The sequence below is a fragment of the Oreochromis niloticus genome, linkage group LG15 (genome assembly GCF_001858045.2).
Source record: "Oreochromis niloticus isolate F11D_XX linkage group LG15, O_niloticus_UMD_NMBU, whole genome shotgun sequence".
NCBI lineage: Eukaryota > Metazoa > Chordata > Actinopteri > Cichliformes > Cichlidae > Oreochromis > Oreochromis niloticus.
The window spans coordinates 38,991,763-39,012,040 of NC_031980.2; the positions used below are offsets into that span (position 1 = coordinate 38,991,763).

At 40.1% G+C, this 20,278-nt stretch overlaps 1 protein-coding gene across 2 annotated transcripts in view; it reads right to left on the reverse strand.

The window, feature by feature from the left end:
• Positions 1-15,860, reverse strand: part of LOC102079947 (NLR family CARD domain-containing protein 3-like) — a 51,667-nt gene extending 35,807 nt beyond the window's left edge. For both annotated transcript variants that reach the window (XR_002059780.1, XM_005463762.3), the window contains exon 1: positions 15,717-15,860. The gene's annotated coding sequence lies outside the window, so the exon portion shown is untranslated. The remainder of the gene's footprint in view (positions 1-15,716) is intronic.
• Positions 15,861-20,278: the final 4,418 nt, after the last annotated feature.

Sequence of the window (20,278 nt, forward strand, 5' to 3'; positions counted from 1 at the left end):
TACAACCCGTTGAGGGGACAGATAGGGTTGGGCAAGTGAAAGGTTTTGTTTGTTTAGCATAATCTCTTTTGTTATATTTTAGCTTTTAACATGGAACACGCCTCTCTGGAGCTTCTCTCCTGATGCTACCCCTGGCAAAAACCCTTATCCATAGAGACTGTGTCAGCTCCCAAACAGACAAAAACAAACTAAAAGCCAGCAATAAACAACTTCAACATAAACAATCACAAAGAAAGAACAATACAGAATCCACATCTGAACCAAAGAGTAAAACAGTGAAATGTGGATTATTAAATATTAGGTCTCTCTCATAAAAGTCTCTGTTATCTCACCCCAACCGGTCGCAGCAGATGGCTGCCCCTAACTGAGCCGGGTTCTGCCGGAGGTTTCTTCCTGTTAAAAGGGAGTTTTTCCTTCCCATTGTCGCCAAAGTGCTTGCTCATAGGGGGTCATATGATTGTTGGGTTTTTCTCTGTATCTATGAAGCGCCTTGAGGCGACTTTTGTTGTGATTTGGCGCTATATAAATAAAATTCAATTGGATTGTATTGAAGTAAGCTTAATGTGTCACGCCCGGTGTGGCAGACGTGTGGAATATATTAGAACCCAAAATGCGGCAGCTCAGGTGCAGGTGAGTATTTATTAAACAAAAGAAAATACAAACAACAATGGCACTGGGAGCATGAAACTGGAACCTAAACTGGGTAAAACTAACAAAACAAACCAGAAACGAAGATGCAGGGAGGTCCGGGGAAATACACACAGAGAGACGGAGAGACGCAGGGAGACCGAGGGGAAACAACACAGACGAACCAGCCACGAGGACGAGGTAACACACACTATAAATACACACGCCAGGAATCAGGGGATGGGAAACAGGAGGGGAACACACCTGGAAGACATCACAGCTGACGAGGCAGGGGAAACGGAAACAGAACACACTGACAAAAGACAGAGACCTTCAAAGTAAAACAGGAAACACAAACACGTAATGACACAGACTCAGAGACGCAGACTAAACACAGACCTACTACACTAAGGGGATGCACAAGCAGGGAAGACACCACTAAACCCTAGGAAACCCAAAACAACAGTCATAATACAAAACTATCAAAAGTAAAAGTACAAAACCAAAAACACTGGGTCACCAACCCAGGACCATGACATAATGTGATAAATTAGGAATTATGTTGTGTTTCTTACAAAACACAAAAAGGGGGAGAACTGTGAGGAAATCAATATCCTTAGTATCCTTATTTTCCTATTATATTGTTTTATGTACTTTAATAATGAAGGCTTGTAGAGCAAGGCCACCTTTGACTCACAAACTAAGTGCTCAGCCTGACTGAAAAACAGGAAGTTTTAGTGCACAGGCATATTAATAGATAAGACACAGAAAAGAGGAACTTTCCATATAAGCAATGTTTGAGACTGTGTGACGTGTAAAGTACCAAAATAACACCTATATGAGGCACAGTTTATGATTCTAATGTTAGAGCTCTTGCAACTGGCGTTTGAGCTGTGCAGGGGTCTCTCTCTTCCGGAAGATGATTGAATAAAAAGAAATATAAATGTTTTAACACACTATGAGTCGGTTTTCTCTGTTCTATCATGGGGACAAAAGGATAGGGGTTTAATAACGCTCACACAAAGAAGGCTAGCAGACAATCTGTTATTACTTTTACTAAAGAAGTTGCTCTTTGACCTGAAAGGTGTCATTTTAAGCTAGCTGGCAGACCTGAAGAGGTTTTGCTTTTACTGTATTTTGGCTCCCTGTTGTTAAACCTTTTAGATCATTTTGGCAGTATTTTAAATAAAATTAAGTTAATACTGGAGTTTGTCATTGAAAGGAGAAGAGGAATATTTAGACTTTATTTTCAGATGTGAATAAATTCTAAGCAATGGGCTAAGTAATGTAAATAATCATTATTCAACTATGTGTTAATGATATGCAACATTAAATACATTTTATTAGTTCTTAATAAAAATGAAAGGCTTATGTTTTAGGTGTAAATGAATTCCTAATATTAAATGGATTATTATAACGGTTTCTGATTTTTATTTAAATGAGCTGAAAACAAAGATAAATTTAATTAATAACACAATACTTCTACTACTGTGCATTCCAGGCGGTAAACACAATGCAGACAGCTGAGAGTGAGTAAACTACACATGAAAAGAAGAAAGAAGAAAGATGGCAATGTCCAAAAAAGAAAAGGAAAATTACAGATGACTGCACCGGAGAAAGCTGAGAAAAGAGCAATGGCATGGAGAAAGGAAATAAAAATGCTGGGCCTCTCCAGATGCAAGATGAAAGAGAAAATAATCTGACTCGTGAAGCTGAACTTAATAAATTTGTGAATAAATGATCAGCATTTATTCAAGTGTGGGAATACACATTTGTAAAATACTTTTACATGTGGTCAGGTTGACTTCTTTATGTGTGGATTAAAGCAAGTGCTTGTGAGTCCTCCAAAGTTACACACAAATTACTGCACACATGTGTAAAGCTTAGTTTGCGCTTGTGGAAAGGAAGCCTCTAAAAGTGTTCACAAATCTTCAGCTGTGTTGAGATTTACAATCTGTAAAGTTGGTTGAGACTGTTCAGTCAGGATGTGAAACAGAAAAGGGGAAATTCATTCATACACATCACTTCAACCTTCTCAGTTTTTAAGTTTAATGGTAATTCATATATGTTCATTTGTATGTTGTGTGAACAAAAATAGTTTTTGAATTATTTGTCAGTTTCTTTTTTTTAATTGTGTGACACTAAATAATGAGACATTATCATCATCCAGAACTTTGTTTCAATAAATTTTCTCCAATTGGAGTTGAATTCTCCAATTGGAGTGTATGTGAACTTACACTGTACTAAAATAAAACAGGTTGTAACTAACACAAAGATTAGACACACAGTGACTCACAGCAACTTTACACTGAAGGAAACACTGGGGAAGGCTAGAAAAAACCTAAAGCATGACTACAACTAACAGGAAACTTCCTAATAGTCAAGAAATCCATAAAGCTAATAACAAACCAACCACAAAAGCCCCAGGACCACAACCACATGATCCAAGTGTCACTTAACATTTGCTGCCCAATAACAAAGAATAAAAACGTTACCATTAATATAAAGCCACACGATCAAATGAAAAGATCAAATGAAAAGGTAGATACTTATTAAGTGTGCCTATCCCAGGGGTGATTTTAGCCCATTTTGGGGGGTGCTTCAACACCCCCAAAATGAATCAAAGCACCCCCAAAGATTTCTTACTTTTTTGACAATATTTGCTGTTTTTGTGACACACTACTAAAAATATAAAAAGCATACAGTACTTGGTTGAGACATAACATTTCAACAACAAAAGTATAGATACCCCCCCCCCTCCCAAAATGGTTTGTTCCAGCTCGCCTCTCCCCTACTCTGAGACGCAGCGGAGCGGAGGTGTGAGGGCCTGGCTGAAAACAGGACATATTAGCTACATTTAACCTGCAGTTACTCTTTATATGGTTAGGTAGGAGTCAGACCATGTTTCTTTTTAGCTGAAAAACATTACAAACAAAGAAAACCTGCAGTGTTGAAAACGTGTTTTCCGATGATGTTTGTTACCCTGCAATTCGTCCTCGTGTAGTAAAATCAGCGACATTTGACCGTCCTGTTGCTCCCATTGACATTTATACAGCCTATTTAAAATCTAAAACTTAAAATTGTCTGTAGCCCACTGTTGTTACCACTGTCCTGTTTGAAATGGAATGAGAGAAGCTGGTTATTTTGTCATATGTGCATGTGCCGATATGAAACCCAGGAGCAACATTCAGGTAAAAGTGTAAGAACAAATGATCCATCAATCAAGAATGATGTTGGATCAGTATTTCAATATTTATATCTTTCATTAGATGTACATGTGTTTTGGTTATTTGCCTTTTGTTTGAAAGTACACTGAGAGAGGACTTCTTTTATTAGTGATATTAATAATATTTTTTTCATATTAATGTAATTTTTTTTTTCATCCAATTGAATATAATCTATTTGTGTATGACTGTCAGTCCAAAGAGGGAGAGAGGAAAGAGGGGAACGTGAAGAGAAAGTGCAAGGTCAGGAAGAACCAGGTAAGGAAACAGACAGGGAGTACTAACAGGCAAAACAGAAACTGTTAACCTGCTTGAGAGTTGACCACCAAAAGTAATTTGCCAATCAAATCTGCAGAGCCATAGTAGTATCTGCAGTAAAGATCTTTTCATACATTGTATACATTGTACCATAGGCAAAGTTGCCTCAATTTTTATAATTTTTTTAATCAATATTTTGTGCATTTGTACATTTCAAGCACTCTATTTTTGGAGTGTATTTTTATGTATCTATTGTATTATACATACATACATATTAAAAGTGAATCTCTGTCCAATAAATGCACTCAGTTTACTTCTTACTCACTATGATCATCATTCATCATTCTCCCCCAGTAATTAAGGTTACCATATGTATTTTTTTTATTCCAATCCATTCTTCTTTTTCAGTATTTTAAATAACCTTAATCAGATTTGATGGTTTTGTTACAGACTTTTAAAAAAAGTGCTTTTCTTTTCTTTCACAAATGTGGGGATTGCGTTAAAATGTACAAAACACTGATGTCATGTTTTGTGACAAGGACCCAGGCACAGAGAGACTTGATGAATTTAAGAATCTTATGATTTAATAAAGAAATTTGCAGACTTGCACAGAGAGGGTAAAATTATGATGACTGATAACAGAGACGAAGACAACAGACGACGAGGACAGGGAGGAACAGGGGTTTAAATGCACCAAGGAGACAGTCAGAGGGAACTCGGGACAACTGGAGACATTTAAGGATGCAGGGACTGACAGAGACAGGGAAGAAGTCTCATCGTGACGAGTAAAGTTTATCTTGCCTGGCTGGGCAGCTCTCTGGGTGCTCAGCACCCCCAAAGCTCTGATCCTAGAATCGCTCCTGGCCTATCCCAAGAAGCACACTTATTACTATTCGTCGGATTTATTATGATGATCATTATTATTATTATTAAGTGTGCCTATGCCAAGAGGCACACTTATTACTATTCGTCGGATTTATTATTCTTATTATTATTATTGTGTGAATGCTTGAAAGGCATTCACACTATTGAGTTCCTGTTTCTCTTTATTGTGTGGATGCCTCAAAGGCATCCACACTATTGACACACAAATTTCAGCTTTTTCAACCCTTTTCAGCAAAATTTTTAGTTTTCTCTGCTGTTTTCAGAAAAAAAACTCTTTTCAGCAGTAATTCTGCTCATTCACCTCTTTTCAGCGCAACGTTCTGCTTCTTTCCGTCTTTTCTGCAGAAATACTGCTCATTCACCTCTTTTCAGCCCAAATTCTGCTGATTCACCTCTTTTCTGCAAAATTTTCAGCCTTTTCACCTCTTATCAGCACAAATCTCAGCAGCTTCTGCTCATTTCAGCAGAATTGTCAGTCTCTCCACCTCTTCCTTGTGAGAATTTAATTTGTCCCATTGAAGATGGAGAACCAGCTTCAGCAAAATAACGTTGGTGAAGTCTGGAGAGGCCTCAGAACCATCTCAGGCCACAAACATCATAACTCTCTGCCTGGGAGGGATGTGAGGTGGACAAATGAACTGAATCATTTCTTCAACAGATTTGATTCAGCCATGAGGCAGTCTCCAACATCGGCTGCAGACTCACCCACCCCCACTGCTGCTGTTCCACCTCTGACACCTCAGACACTTCACACCTCCTCTATTCACCCTGCTCACCCCTCCCCACCCCCAACAACAGCATCCAATACACACTCAACACAAGGCTCCAGCCTGTCTCTCTCAACCACCCAGGTTAGGAGGGAACTGAGGAGGATTAAAGCCAAGAAGGCAGCGGGTCCAGATGGCATCAGCTCGAGGGTCGTCAGGTCCTGCGCGGACCAACTGTGTGGGGTGATGGAGCACCTCTTCAACCTGAGCTTGAGGCTGGGATGAGTCCAACAGCTCTGGAAAACCTCCTGTGTTGTACCAGTGCCAAAGACTTCACGCCCCAAGGACCTCAACAGCTACAGGCCGGTGGCTCTGACATCCCACCTGATGAAGACCCTGGAGCGGTTGGTCCTGGCTCAGCTTCGGCGCCTTGTGAGCTCATCACTGGACCCACTTCAGTTTGCCTACCAGCCTGGCATTGGAGCGGATGATGCCATCATTCACCTCCTACATCGTTCCCTCACTCACCTGGAGACCGCTGGGAGCACTGTGAGAATCATGTTCTTTGATTTCTCCAGTGCCTTCAACACCATTCTTCCCTCGGTTCTGAAGGACAAGCTGGAGAACTCAGGAGTGGACCATCACCTCACTACCTGGATTTTGGACTACCTCACCGACCGACCACAGTATGTGAGGACTCAGGGCTGTGTGTCGGACAGGGTCGTCTGCAGTACGGGGGCCCCACAGGGAACGGTTCTGGCTCCGTTCCTCTTCACCATCTACACTGCAGACTTCTCCCACAACTCCACCCAGTGCTTCCTGCAGAAGTTCTCTGATGACTCTGCAATAGTCGGCCTCATCACAGATGGGGACGACAAGGAGTACAGAGGACTGACTCAAGACTTTGTGGACTGGTGCCAGCTGAACTACCTCCAGATCAATGCCAGTAAAACCAAGGAGCTGGTGGTAGACTTCCGCAGGCACAAACATCCTCCACTGCAACCACTGAACATCCAAGGTATGGACATTGAGGCTGTGGACAGCTACAGGTACCTTGGTGTTCATCTGAACAGCAAACTGGACTGGACTCATAATTCAGACGCCCTCTACAGGAAAGGGCAGAGCAGACTGTACCTGCTGCGGAGACTCAGGTCGTTTGGAGTAGAGGGCCCACTCCTGAAGACCTTCTATGACTCTGTGGTGGCCTCAGCCATCTTTTATGGTGTGGTCTGCTGGGGCGGCAACATCTCTGCTGGGGACAGGAAGAGACTGAACAGGCTGATCCGAAGGGCCAGCTCTGTTCTAGGATGCCCTCTGGACCCAGTGGAGGTGGTGAGTGACAGGAGAATGGCGGCTAAGCTGTCATCCCTGTTGGACAACATCTCCCACCCCATGCATGAGACTGTGACAGCACTGAGCAGCTCCTTCAGTGGGAGACTGCGGCACCCACGGTGTGGGACGGAGAGATTTCGCAGGTCTTTCCTCCCCACTGCTGTAAGACTCCACAATAAAGACTTTTGCAGCTGATCAAACACACACATCCACACATGTGCAATAACATGTGTGTGCAATAATGTGCAATAATCTTTTCTGGCATCGTTATATTTTTACTCAGTTGTATATAGCATTTGTATTCTATTTTTATCTTATTGTATATTTTATTCTATTTTTTTCTACTGTATATAGTATTTTATTTTATTCTATTCTGTACAGTTGTGTACTGTATTTATTCTTATTTTATTTTATTCTAATTTTTGCTTCATAACTTTTGCACTGTCCACTTCCTGTTGTGACAAAACAAATTTCCCACGTGTGGGACTAATAAAGGTTATCTTATCTTATCTTATCTTGAAATGAATGGGAAACTTCCACAATTCTGCTAAAACTTGCTTGTTTTTGAAACTTAACTACTTCCTCATACTTTCACCTAGAAACTCCATTCAAACCTTAAAATGTTCTCAACGCATTGGGCTATTCCTGTATGATTCAGCTTTTTCAGATCTTCTACCGTTTTAATCTTATCCTTCTTTAAGTTTTCAGTTGCAAAGTTGTGATTTTTCAGAAAATACATGCGTTGCTATGGTTGCTATGCAATTAACTCAGAGTGAGTGCTGGTCCGTTCTGAATTTTCTCTTCATGTCTGAACAACTTCTTGCTACTCGCTCAATTTCCACTCAATCTCCACAAATTATACATCAAAACGTAGGTATTTTTGCTGGCTTTCAGAAAATGTCACTATCACTGTTGTGGAAGTTACAGATTTTTATCAAATCGCCTCAGAGCAACACAAAGTCTTAAAACTCTCCATACAAAGTCAATGGAGAGTCTGTTCAAAATCAGCGCTGGGACTCTCTAATGTGAGGCATTTTCAAATCGTCATATCTCTTAAACAAAGCAAAGTTAGGACATGAGGCTTGTGCCAATATATCTTCAGACACTGCTGACACTCACAGTGGAAGCAGTTTTTACAATTATCTTACCGTCGAGCAATGAATTACGTTTGTCTGAGGGGTGGAAATCTGTCCTCCTCTCAGTTTTCAAACTCCGAAAATGAAGCCGTTTCTTCTCTCGTCATATCTCCGCGACGGAGGTACAAAGAGCAATGAAAATCGCAGTCAAAGTACACCAAAGTCCGCTGATTCACCCAGTACAAGAATTATGCTGCTAGCCCTCCTAGTTTCTGAGTTACACGACGTTTTGTAACTCCAAAAAACGGCGTTTTTCGCCTCTCACCGCGATCTAATTCTGACTGGTCAAGTCTCTGTGTTTTAGACACCTGTTCCCTTTCCAGGTTGCACAATCAGTAATGACACGGCTCTGCAGCTCAAAAGTCATGGGTTCAATCCCACCTTGTTCAACATTTTTTTTTTCACTACAAATTGATACACTATCACAGACCTGTAATTTATATTGCTAATTTATTACAATTCTGCAAAGTTTTATGATTTTAGCAGCTTTTCTAATATGGACCTCAGATTCTTGTTAACGCTTCATGGCAGAAATACATACAAGTACACAGCCTGATGAAGCAGACAGACGCAGTACCTCTGATTGGTGAATTTGAGCAGAACCAAGTTGTTCTGCCTCTTTTCAGCAGAAATTCTGCTCATTAACCTCTTTGCAGCGCAACGTTCTGCTTCTTTGCCTCTTTTCTGCAGAAATTCTGCTGATTCACCTTTCTGCAAAATTTTCAGCCTTTTCACCTCCTATCAGCACAATTCTCAGCAGCTTCTGCTCATTTCAGCAGAATTGTCAGTCTCTCCACATCTTCTTTGTGCAAATGAGTTTGGGCCAGTGAGATGAGTACCTGCCTTGAGCCCCGGAGGGCCAGGTTCGAATCCTGCTCAGGGTGGCTTTTTTTTTTTCACCAGCATACCACTTTTTTCCAACTTTTCATCTTTTTCAGCTTTTCAGCAGACAGCTTCAGCGTTAAGGCATCCACACAGCATTTTCGCAGGAAATGCAAATTTTTCTAGTTCTTTATACTTTATTCTTCAAGTTGCCACTTTCTTTGCCGCTTAACTACTTCCTCAGTTTTTGTGCTCTTTTCTCAGTTCAAATTTCACAATATTCTGCTGTTTCTGCTCATTCGTGCTATGTCTTTTTGTACTTTTAACTATTATACTTTTTAAAATATTAAGCTTTTTATGCAATTTTTTGTCCCATTTGAAATGAATGGGAAACTTCCACAATTCTTCTAAAACTTGCTTGTTTTTGAAACTTAACTACTTCCTCATACTTTCACCTAGAAACTCCATTCAAACTTTAAAATGTTTTCAAGTTATTGGGCTATTCCTGTATGATTCAGCTTTTTCAGATCTTCTTCTGTTTTAATCTTATCCCTCTTTAAGTTTTCAGTTGCAAAATTGTGATTTTTCAGAAAATACATGCGTTGCTAGCGCCGCTAGCGTAGCGACCCTTCGTGAAAAAGCACCCGGGCTTGGCTTACAGTGAGGCAGCTGACACTCGTTTCATCACCCGATCGCTCGCCAAGGGTCTGTGTCTTAGCTGGACTTATTTTTCGTTTATATGGGCCGATGATGCTGGTCGATGTGGAAAAAATAACTGACTTGTTTGGTGGTGGCTAGCGCGGAGCTACAACAGAGGGCAGCTATCCACCGGTGTGTGACAGGAAGGACATGCGGAGAAAGAGACATACGAGGCGGCGAGGCGACCGCCAATCGACCGGTGGTGGCTAACGCGGAGCTCAATCGTGGATCAGGGAAACCGAAGGCAGGAGCGTGAGGTGAACTGAATTTCAGGTAAGAAGTTATGAACTGCACTCTATTTGGGTCAGATATAAACCGAGTTTAGGTGTAGTTTATTTTCGTTGTGCTGACCTTTTACAATCGTACTGCATGCTAGCTAGCACGATGGGAGTTGCTATACAGCTGTGTGCGCGCTAAGTTACTGACGTTGAACTTTATTTTATTCATAAGGGTTAGTTCGTAGAGTTGCCGTACAAAAGGAATGGTCCCACATTCAGAGAAAATATTACGATTTATTCTGTCGTTACGAAGCCTCCCCTGTCATTCTGTCGCCTGTTGAAACTTCAATCATGAAACTTATCAATGATCGGCTTTTCTCTCTTGTTTATCGCGCTAAACAACAGCAGCACCTTTAGGCTTGATCAGCTGTTGTTAGAATTCATTTGATTTTAATTTCTAGTATCAGCTGATGTTTGCTGGAGCCACAGCTGAAAAAAGGGCTGGTCCAAATCAGGAGATGTCCTTACTGAATCATCAGAGCTGAACAGGTGATGGAGAAACAGGTTTACCTTTTAGGTGACATGAATGAGTTGAAGGGAAGTTATTGTCTCTGAGAGACAAATTAACACGAAGCTCCTTTTTTGTGTATCTGACAGCTGGTAACTGTGCAGGGGCGGATCTAGCAAAGCTTTTGCCAGGGGGCCAGGTAGGGCATTAACAGAGAAAGGTGGACACAAAGATATACTTTTCTTTCTTACTCTCAAATAAAATATTTAGCTTTTATTAAATAGTTATCTGAATCTTATAACCAAAGTTTGTATAATAATACACAAGATTGGCTGTAGACCATTGTTATTCATTCAGAACACTGTGTAAAAATAACAAAAAGTGAATGCAAACATGCATAAATATTTATTTTACGTGTTTGATGTGTGTGGCGGGGCGTGGTCTGCAGTGCCGCTGCAGGGGAGGTGGGCCCACCTGAGCGGCATCTGCAATCACGCCTCTCGGGCGTAGTCTGTGCTCTCTCGGCTGTTTTTTGGGTGTGTGTCGGGCTGTGAGTTGAAAAGCTACAGCTGGCTGTGTGGGTACACCAACCAGGTGTGAAAAGTGGTCCATAACGTAATGCTTCAAAGCGTGTTCATGCAAACATTGTCGGGTCTGCCGTGGTACAATGGGACTTCTGCTCATGAACTTCTGTGCACAGCGTCTGCAAATCGGGGCTGTACGAAGTCACCTCATCTTTACACAAAACTGTAAGCTGTCATCTGTGAGGCGCGAGCGGTGTTTGTTTTTACCATAATTCATGGTGGAGAATGGCTGCTCTGGTGAGTTTTGCTCTCTGTAGCGGTATGAATGGCAAACTACACTGATTAGCAGCGGCATAGGCACACTTAAAATTTCTTCCGAAATTTTCGCTTTCTAGTTTTATGTATTTTATGACTATTCCTCCTTTCAATAATTTTGTTTTTTTGTAAGGTAACCTTGGGTTTTTGAAAGGTGACCTTAAATAAAATGTATCATCATTATTATTATTATTATTATTGTTATCTCATTTCCAGGACCTCGTGGATCTTTCCCTTTCTTCCTCTGGCTCCTGGGGGGCATTATTACAGCTTTATCAAGTACTTTATCAAGTACGTGTTGTGACAAACACACACTTAACAAGCAGCTGATTTTGTTTGTGTTTTTCATATCTTTCTCCTAAAGGTGCGGTCTCTTATTTCCTTGTTCCTTGTTTGTCTTTAAAGGTGCAGCACTTGCAATCTGTTGTTTTTCTCTTTGTGCTCTATCCTTTTATTATATCTCCCCACCCCCACCCACACACACACACACGTTTTGTCTTTAACCCTAACCCTGTCATTGTCCCCTCTTCCAGTCAGCTTTGATAGTGTCATATTACTATAATAACAAAAATACCACTGACAGAAATTAATAAACAAACAGACATGCTTAGAAAAACGAAGAAAGAAAATCAATGGTCTCCTTCACCTGGTAGCTTGCATATTTGCAATCACAGGCCTGGATGCTGCCAATAGTGTCCTCCACAGGGAGTTCACACAGGAACTCCTCAGAAAAGAACCTTTTGAAAAAAGTTTGTTGTAAAGACCGCGGGATGGCATTTTTCAGACGTAACTATAGTCTGTACGTCCATCTTCTCAGTTTGGTTCCTTTTTCCTCCGTTTTATTTTCCTGTCAAATGAACAGTTAACCCTCTGAATTTAATCTGTCCATTTCCCTCCCCAACACTTCTTACAGGGAGACCACTGCTATGTCCCAATTCATAGGCTGCGTCCTTCTGAGGCCGCATTTGAAGGCCGATTACGTCACAGCCAGGTGACGAAGGCTGTCCCAATTCAAGGACTCTTCGAAATGCGGCCAACAGATACGTCCTTCATTTCCCCAGATTTAAAGGATGGGTTGGGTGTATCCTTCGTGGCCCAACCTATCCCAGAATTCATAGTGCAGCCCAACCAATTCCAGTTTCCAACAATATCGGTATGGTGTTATTTTTGTGCCACTAGTCTGAGCGCACGTAAAAAAGAAATTTGAGCGCACATAAAAATAACTTTCAGGTGCAAGTGTTGCATTTTGAGGAGAAATTTATTTTTAGCAAAGAAAAGCTAAATTTGAGTAAACTCAATTCATTGCTGTGTGGAAAAAATGTATTTCAGTGTTTGCTATTATCCATATACACACAAAAGCAGCCCATCTCGCTCAGTTTTTACATTTGTGCTTGCTCGCAATGTGTTGCTTGCGCTCTCAACATTTCTGCCCGTGGGCGTTCAAATCTTTCTGTACACTGTTATATTTGTGCCACAAAACGAACCAATCACAGACTTGGATGCAAAAAATTATGATTGGCTTTTTTGGTCTCCAATCAGCTCGAAATGATGAAAAGCAATATCCCAGAATACATTTCGTTCAAAACTCAAACGAAGCAGTGGCGGAGGAACGCAGAGTGGCGGAGTTTGAAATATTACTCTTTCTGCTCTGTACTGTATAAAACAAAAACTACACACAATATTCGAAGCACATGGCGCACAGTCGTAAATTCCCCCTAATTTTGGTATGATCCGAGCTCAGGCACCAGGCAACGGAGCACAGCACTTACGCATGTGAGCGAGGGGGGAGAAGCTGCTTCCTGCGAGTTTGCTGTAGGAGAAGCGCAGACAGGCAGACAGAGCAGAGCTTAAGTTTGACCAGGTACCAAAGCAAATCATTCGTACTGTACAAATAATGTAAATATGACGGTGTATCACAAAAGATTGATATCAAACTGATCACTTGACCCATATTACGTTACTTGCTCTTCGAGTGAATCAACAAATGGTGAAATGAAAAGCCGAACAACAATGCTGTTTTTTAGAGAGTCTTAGCTTAGTGTGTTTATTTCATATTTTCAGTTGTTACCCTCCACGGCTAAATAAAGCACGAAATCGGTTTCAGTTATGTACTGATGAACACAACAATGGACATAAGGAGCTTCTTTCAAAGAAAAAACTCAGGTAGATGTTATTTTATATATTATGCTTTGTATGTTGTTCAGTATATTTCTATGCAAAACAAGAGGAATTTCAATACACAGCAGTATATTCACAGTTGAAACCAGATATTTACATACACTTTAGGGAAAAAAACCTAAACATTTTTTTTTGTTTTTTTTTTATTGTTAAACATGAATTTAGAGTAAACTTGTGTTGTTTTAGATAAATAAATATTGAAATATCTTTGGAAATAGTTAAATGTCAGAATAAAGAGAGAGAGAGCTGTCTATTTTTTATCACTTTCATCAAATTTAGGAGTACATATACACTAAGTTTAGTGTTAATTAATAAGAAACCTCTGAGCTTAAGAAACTTTTGATAGATTAGTAGAGTCCATGTGAGTAAATTGGTGGCACACCTGTGGATGCATATAAGGCACCCCCAAAACACAGAGGTTGTTTCTTTGACATGGGAAAATCAAGAGATATCAACCAAAACCCCAAGAAAAGAATTGTGGAGCTCCATAAGTGTGGCTCAATTTTGAATACAATTTGGTGCCATTTGCAATTAAGAAATACATACAATTTCTCTCTTTACTCTTAAATTTAACAAATACGTTTTTTATATTTATCAGTCTAAAAAAATAACAATTTAGTCTGATTTGATGTTACAATTAAAAAAGTGTTTGTGTTTTTATCTGAAGAGTATGTAAATATCTGGTTTCAACTGTATATTTGATGATGTTGGTGTTTGGCTTGATTGTCAGCACAAAGAAGGAGAGAGAGGAACAGAGAGGGAACAAGAGCAGGTGAGACAGACCTGTTAGTCAAATGGTTGTTTGCCAAAACTCATCAGAACATGTATCTAGTACCTAGTGTATCTTTTTAGATACCATTTGTTACTTTTCAAATTCTATATTTATTAAGTTATGCAGGCTTGTTTGCACAACAAGGCTAAATAATTATATAAACATTTCTGAATCTAAATAGTGTACTGTGGTAGAATTAAAAAATAAGTGTAGTGCAGGTCTATGATGAATTTTAGTGCTACTATCATCTAGTTTTGATTCCAGTTCTGTCTTGATTAAGTCCTAAGTAGTCCTGATTTTAAACTGTTGTAGTCCTGTTTTAATTCCGGATCAGTTCTGGGTCTGGTTGAATTGGGGTTTAGTCCTCGTGTCTTGATACAGCCCTGATTTTGTTCTGCCTTGCTGCTTAATTAAAAAACTAGTTTAAGGTGTCCGGCATATGTGATATATATTTTTATATATCACATATGCATCCCCCCCAATCCCACATGCATACTACCCTTTAGGGCTAAGCCCCGGGTGTATAAAATGTCTGGCTCTGCCTCTGACGTTTATTCAGCTGTGTGAAAACCAAACAGAAAACTGATTAAACAGAAATTTGAGATGGTAGAGAATTTACACCAGTGTCCTGTTATATATTAGCGAGAGAGGAGGAGACATCTTAGTTTATTAAACTTCACTGAGACAGCTGGTGATGCAAATCTGAAGGCTAAACCGTCCAATTTCACAGCCTCGCACTTCCGACCTTCTTGGTCTTCGAAGGACCTGGCCCACATAGAGCGCGAAGGCCAGGTCCTCCGAAAGATGCAGCTCCTGAATTGAGTCACAGCACACATGGCTAAGCAGAGCACCACAGAACAGCTGCTGAACAGCTCCTGTGCCTGGAGTGCATGTTGTGTAGCTGCCTGATTACAACCAAACAAATGTAAACAGCCTATTGTTGAGCTGAAAAGTGAGGTATGATGTAGATGTAAAACTTTCACTTTAATCAAACAGAAGAGAATTTAGTCATGAACCAATGAGACGTCTGTTTTCAGAGGGGAACATGAAACATGAAAGTCATGGCCTCTCATCAAGTATTTGTAACAGCCTGAACAATGACGTTTACACACTGGTAACATTTCAGCCACATTCAGAAGAAAACGATCATCTTTTAGAGGCAAAATGCAAAACTATGTCCGCTAACATTTTCAGGTTGTAAGGTTTAAAATTCTGCCCAGCTTAAGGTGATGACATCCCTGTATATTTCATCCACGTGATCACATGATGCCACATTACCGCACACAGGCTGCAGGTAAATGGTGGAGCTTTCTACAACTTTGGAGAATCTGGCGTTTGTTTTTAAAGGAAAACTGAAGCTGTTTGATGTCTGAGAGCTGCAGTGGTTCTGATAAAGAGTGAGCAGTCTGAGATCTCGGTGAGCAGTAACCAGGAGAAAATGTTTGCTGCCTGCTGAACACAAACACTTTCCAAGACAAATGTAAGCTGAATCATGGATCAGAGAGACTTACAGCAGTGACGCTGAGTCCTGGTTCTCCTCGCAAATCCAGGAGTTCACAGAGTGGAGCTGAAGACTTCACCTGAGCTGGATCACCTCACCTGCAAACACTGACACACTGAGTGTCAGGACTTCCTGTCGAGCACAGCAGACTCCACCTCAGTCTCTAAAACCTGAATGTTAACTTCTTAATTTGATCTGCTTCTTTTGGCCATTTCCAGGTAAAAAGAAACTCCCACTGGCTTTAAAATACTGACAAAGGGACAAAAACCTGTAGGGTACGAGTCAAAGTAATAGAAAAACAATAAAATGACAGAAGAGTTTGTGGGTTTTTTCATGATCTACCTTTCAGGGGGGTTTTTTCCAGTAGGTAGGAAAGTAAAAAATTTGCTTTGGATTAACAAAAAGTTTTGATATATAATTGCGAGACAGCCTAGAGCTGTCTTAGGTTTTTCTTTCATCAACTGCAGTAGCATTTCTCTATCACGTAGAAAATCTGAGACGTACGGTTGAAATCGCACTTCATATGAAAATGTCTCCTTGATAAAATGTGTAGTTAAACATACTGACAGAGACGGGTGTGTCAGTGGCCACACGTCAAGGTGTTAGGTGTGATTTGGTGATTTATAAATAATACTGAAGTGTAATGAAGCGGTCCTGCTGCTGAGATCAAAGTCAGCTGTGTGGCCACAAAGTAAAATGACCTTCATACTTTAAAGTGAAGCTTGTTGCTGTTACAGTTGACAGAGATGCCATCAAGTTAATCTGAGTTCCTTCACATCGTAAAGAGTTACAGTCAGAGATTAGTCTGTACTGTCATAGTGCTCCATCTGCTGGGCAGGAGTGAGAATTAATATACAGGGTTATGTCATACTGCATACCAGACCAATGAAATTATCAAAAACATGGCAGCCAAAGCCGACAGTGACTGTAACATATATTTTTCAAAAAGAAATTCACAATACAAGAAAGAAGCTCCTGAACCTTTTTAGCCTCTTCTGTCATTTGTTGTACTTTACAGATGTTTGATTTCTATTTCTTAATGTCATTTTTCCAGTTTGGAAGCAGGACAGGAAGGAAGCTCTCAGCAAGAACAGATCTTCACAAAGAGAGCAGGTTTACGTCTAAATCCTGACAACAGTGTGTGGGTGCTCCTCGGCTGATTAAGTGGACATCCAATAGTACTCAGTGTATCAAATATTAAAGACATTCAGCATCTCTCGTGTTTCTGTCATTCTATAAAAACAGCTGCTTTTAAAAACTGATCCAATCAAAGAATCATGAACTTCCATATTGATCAATTCAATACATACAGCTCCGATTTCACTAACATATCCTTGAACTCTTCATTGATGATGATTTGTGGCCCTCTGCTGGTGAGAAGATGAAATGCATGATGTCAGTTTACCAACAGTGGTTTCTTCAACACAAAGATTCAGATCAGATAAAGTAGTTCCCAGAGCAGACTAGAAAGAGCCTCCTGGTGTCTTGTCAGTTACTTAATGATATGTCAGTCTCAGTGTGTTTTTTTTCCTCAGTGTCTGTGAAAGTTCTCAGTCATCAAGGTCATGGTAATCCAAGGAGCAGCATCATCATAGACTCCACTCAATGCGCCTTATAATCCAGTGTGCCATATGGTCCGAAAAATACGGTAACTTCTACCTTCCTTTAGCATGTCCAGAAGTCCAACATTTTGTGCGATGGTTAACATCTTCCTCTGCCTTTTGGGTGCTTTGGGTCCTTATAAACCATTGAAACAGGTACTGAAGCAGTTACGTTCCTCAACACAGTGTTTCTGAAGCAGGATGTTGGTGTTTTTTTGGCACACGCAAGAGCGTCAGCTTCAAGTAGGCCATCACTAGATAAGAGGAATATTTGGGGGTTTTTGTTTATTTTTAAATAGTCCTGATAATTATTACAAGTCTGCTGCCAAAAGAAAGTATGCTCTGTGTGGCTACTAGTTGTTCTAGTTTGGTGTTAAAAACTTCCTAGGAAAATATGAAACACTGTTACATCAACAACATACCTGTCACACACCTTACAATACACCTGCGTTTCTCACGACAGGACAAAGGGGAGAGCTAAAGCTGACTTTCTGGCTGTAGAACATTAATCCTGACAGAATCATGGTGTAATCTTGTCCAGTCTGTCAGCTTTCTGTTGGACAGTTTGGTCTCATGGTTAACACTGATAGTAATAAATGAGTTCAAATCAAAAACATTTTAAATAAGTGAAAAGTTTGGCAGCATACTACATGTCACAGAGATACAGAAATACAGACAGTCATACAGAGAAGAACAACAATACAGAAATGTTTCCTCACCTTCTCTTAAAATTAAGTCAGTATCAACTATCTGCACTACGACCCAATATATATATTAAAAAATATACATATTTCATTTAAAAACAGGATTTTCATTTTTCCAACTTCTGCAATGATGACAGTTATGAGTATTTATTTATTTTTTATTTGTTATGATACAGAAGCAAGGACAGTGTTTCATGATTGTATACTAAACACTGGGTGTCTCCAGAATGTTCTTGCTCTTTTCACTTTCAGTAAAATATAATTAAATCATTCTGAACGTTTCCATCAAAGCTCTGTTAAAACAGGGCATAAAACCTGGATCCTCCACAGCGGGTTACCAAGACTACATGAACTACCCTTGGAATTTCACGTGGATGATGTGAATGCAGCACTACAGAAGACACTGATACGGTACTGATAGATGTAGTGATACTGAATGACAGCAACATCAGGAAGAAGGAACACGAGAAACTGGAGAAGTACCAAGGGCTCAGAGAAGAGCTGGAGACGATGTGGAGGATGAAGGTAAGATTGGTCCCAGTGGTAATCAGAGCACTAGCTGCAGTGACTCCCAAGCTCGGTGAGTGGCTCCAGCAGATCCAGGAACAACATCAGAGAGCTCTGTCCAGAAGAGTGCAGTCCTAGGAACAGCTAAGATACTTCGCAGGACCCTCAAGCTCCCAGGCCTCTGGTAGAGGACCCCAGTCTATTTATACTTTTTACAACATATTTTGAACAGATTTATAGACTTTTTTTTATGAGTTTTGTGAAGGCATAGAATATGAACAGTATGTAAAGGTTAAGGCAATGACTTTCACACACTGTTGATCCGCTGTTGATGGTTTATTAGGCCTGAGACATGTTCTTTTGCCCTCCTGATGTTCAATTTCTTCAGGTATGTGGGGACACGCTCCACACAGTGCTGACATATATCAAGATTAAGGCTGATTCCTCATTGACAAAAATACTATTGCTATATTCATGTACTATTTATTTTAATCTGTGATATCTTTAGCTTTTTTTAAAGATTCAGCTAAAGAAATGAGCACAAATGATATGTTTTTATGACTGTCAGCTGGAAAAAAAATAACTAAAGATACAATTTAAAATCGGTTTAATTTGTATGATTCACAGGTCAGAGTTAAGAGGCTTACCAAACCAAAATATTCCTCTGAAAAAAAGGACTGAACTGAAAATGAGAAAGAAAATAAAACAAACAAAAGCTGACTATTTCCAGAGAAAGACCTTCTTAAAGTCTGGAGAACGATTGCTTACATGGCTTAAACAGAACAAACAAACAGAAAAAAGAGAGAGAGAGAGAAAGAAAGAAAACCCAAATAAATCAAGAAGGCGTGTTTATTTAGAAGCAAATGATAAAGAAATGACACGTGGCTCAAGATTTGTGCAAAAGTCTGTGTACCGCACTTTGTTTGGTTTTCTTTCTTTAAATGGAAACATACAGAACAATCAGTTTGTTCCAAAGAAGTCAAAATTCAGGTTTTACTAAAGTGACACCAACCAAGCCTGGTGTGACTGGGTATAAAAGAGGACACAGTCTTTCATACAGTCACTCCATCAGCGCATTCAGGTGACCCTCTCAGCAGCCTCAGGACTCAATGAGCCTCTCTGAACACTACTCCATCATTTGTCTCCAACAGGTAACAGATTGTTTTCGTTTTTTAACATGATACATGTAGTGCATAGCTGTTAGTTTTCAACTTAAACCCCTGAAAAACAAAGAAAATGAGCAATAAACTGTGAATGAACAATCCGCAATCCTCATTCCAGGAAAATACCTGAGCTACAATAACTCATTTTGTGTAACTTTAAAACTGGTGTGGAAAATGTGTGTAATCAGTGGCGCGCCACCATGTTAAATGCTGCCAAGATTCTTATTGGGTCTCACGTTACTACAGCATAGCCCATAGTACTCCAGTATGATGACAGAATCCCCAGAGGGGACAATCTCCACCAACCAACACAATGACTACAAGAGAGAGAGGTTCTCTGAACTGTCGTTTGATGCACATGCACCAATGACAGTCAGGACCCATTCCCCATTTCAGAACGTCGGGTGTGAACCTTCTCATCCACCAGGAAAACAAACAAATCAACTTTGCGGCACCAGACAATTTAAAAAACAAAAAAACCCTAGATGTGAAGTGGGCCTGATTAAAAGAAAATGCCCTTTCTGTCAGTCTAAGCAAGTTTAACTACACATTAACTACCCAAAAAATAAAACCATCATGTTTTCATAGACCAAAGAT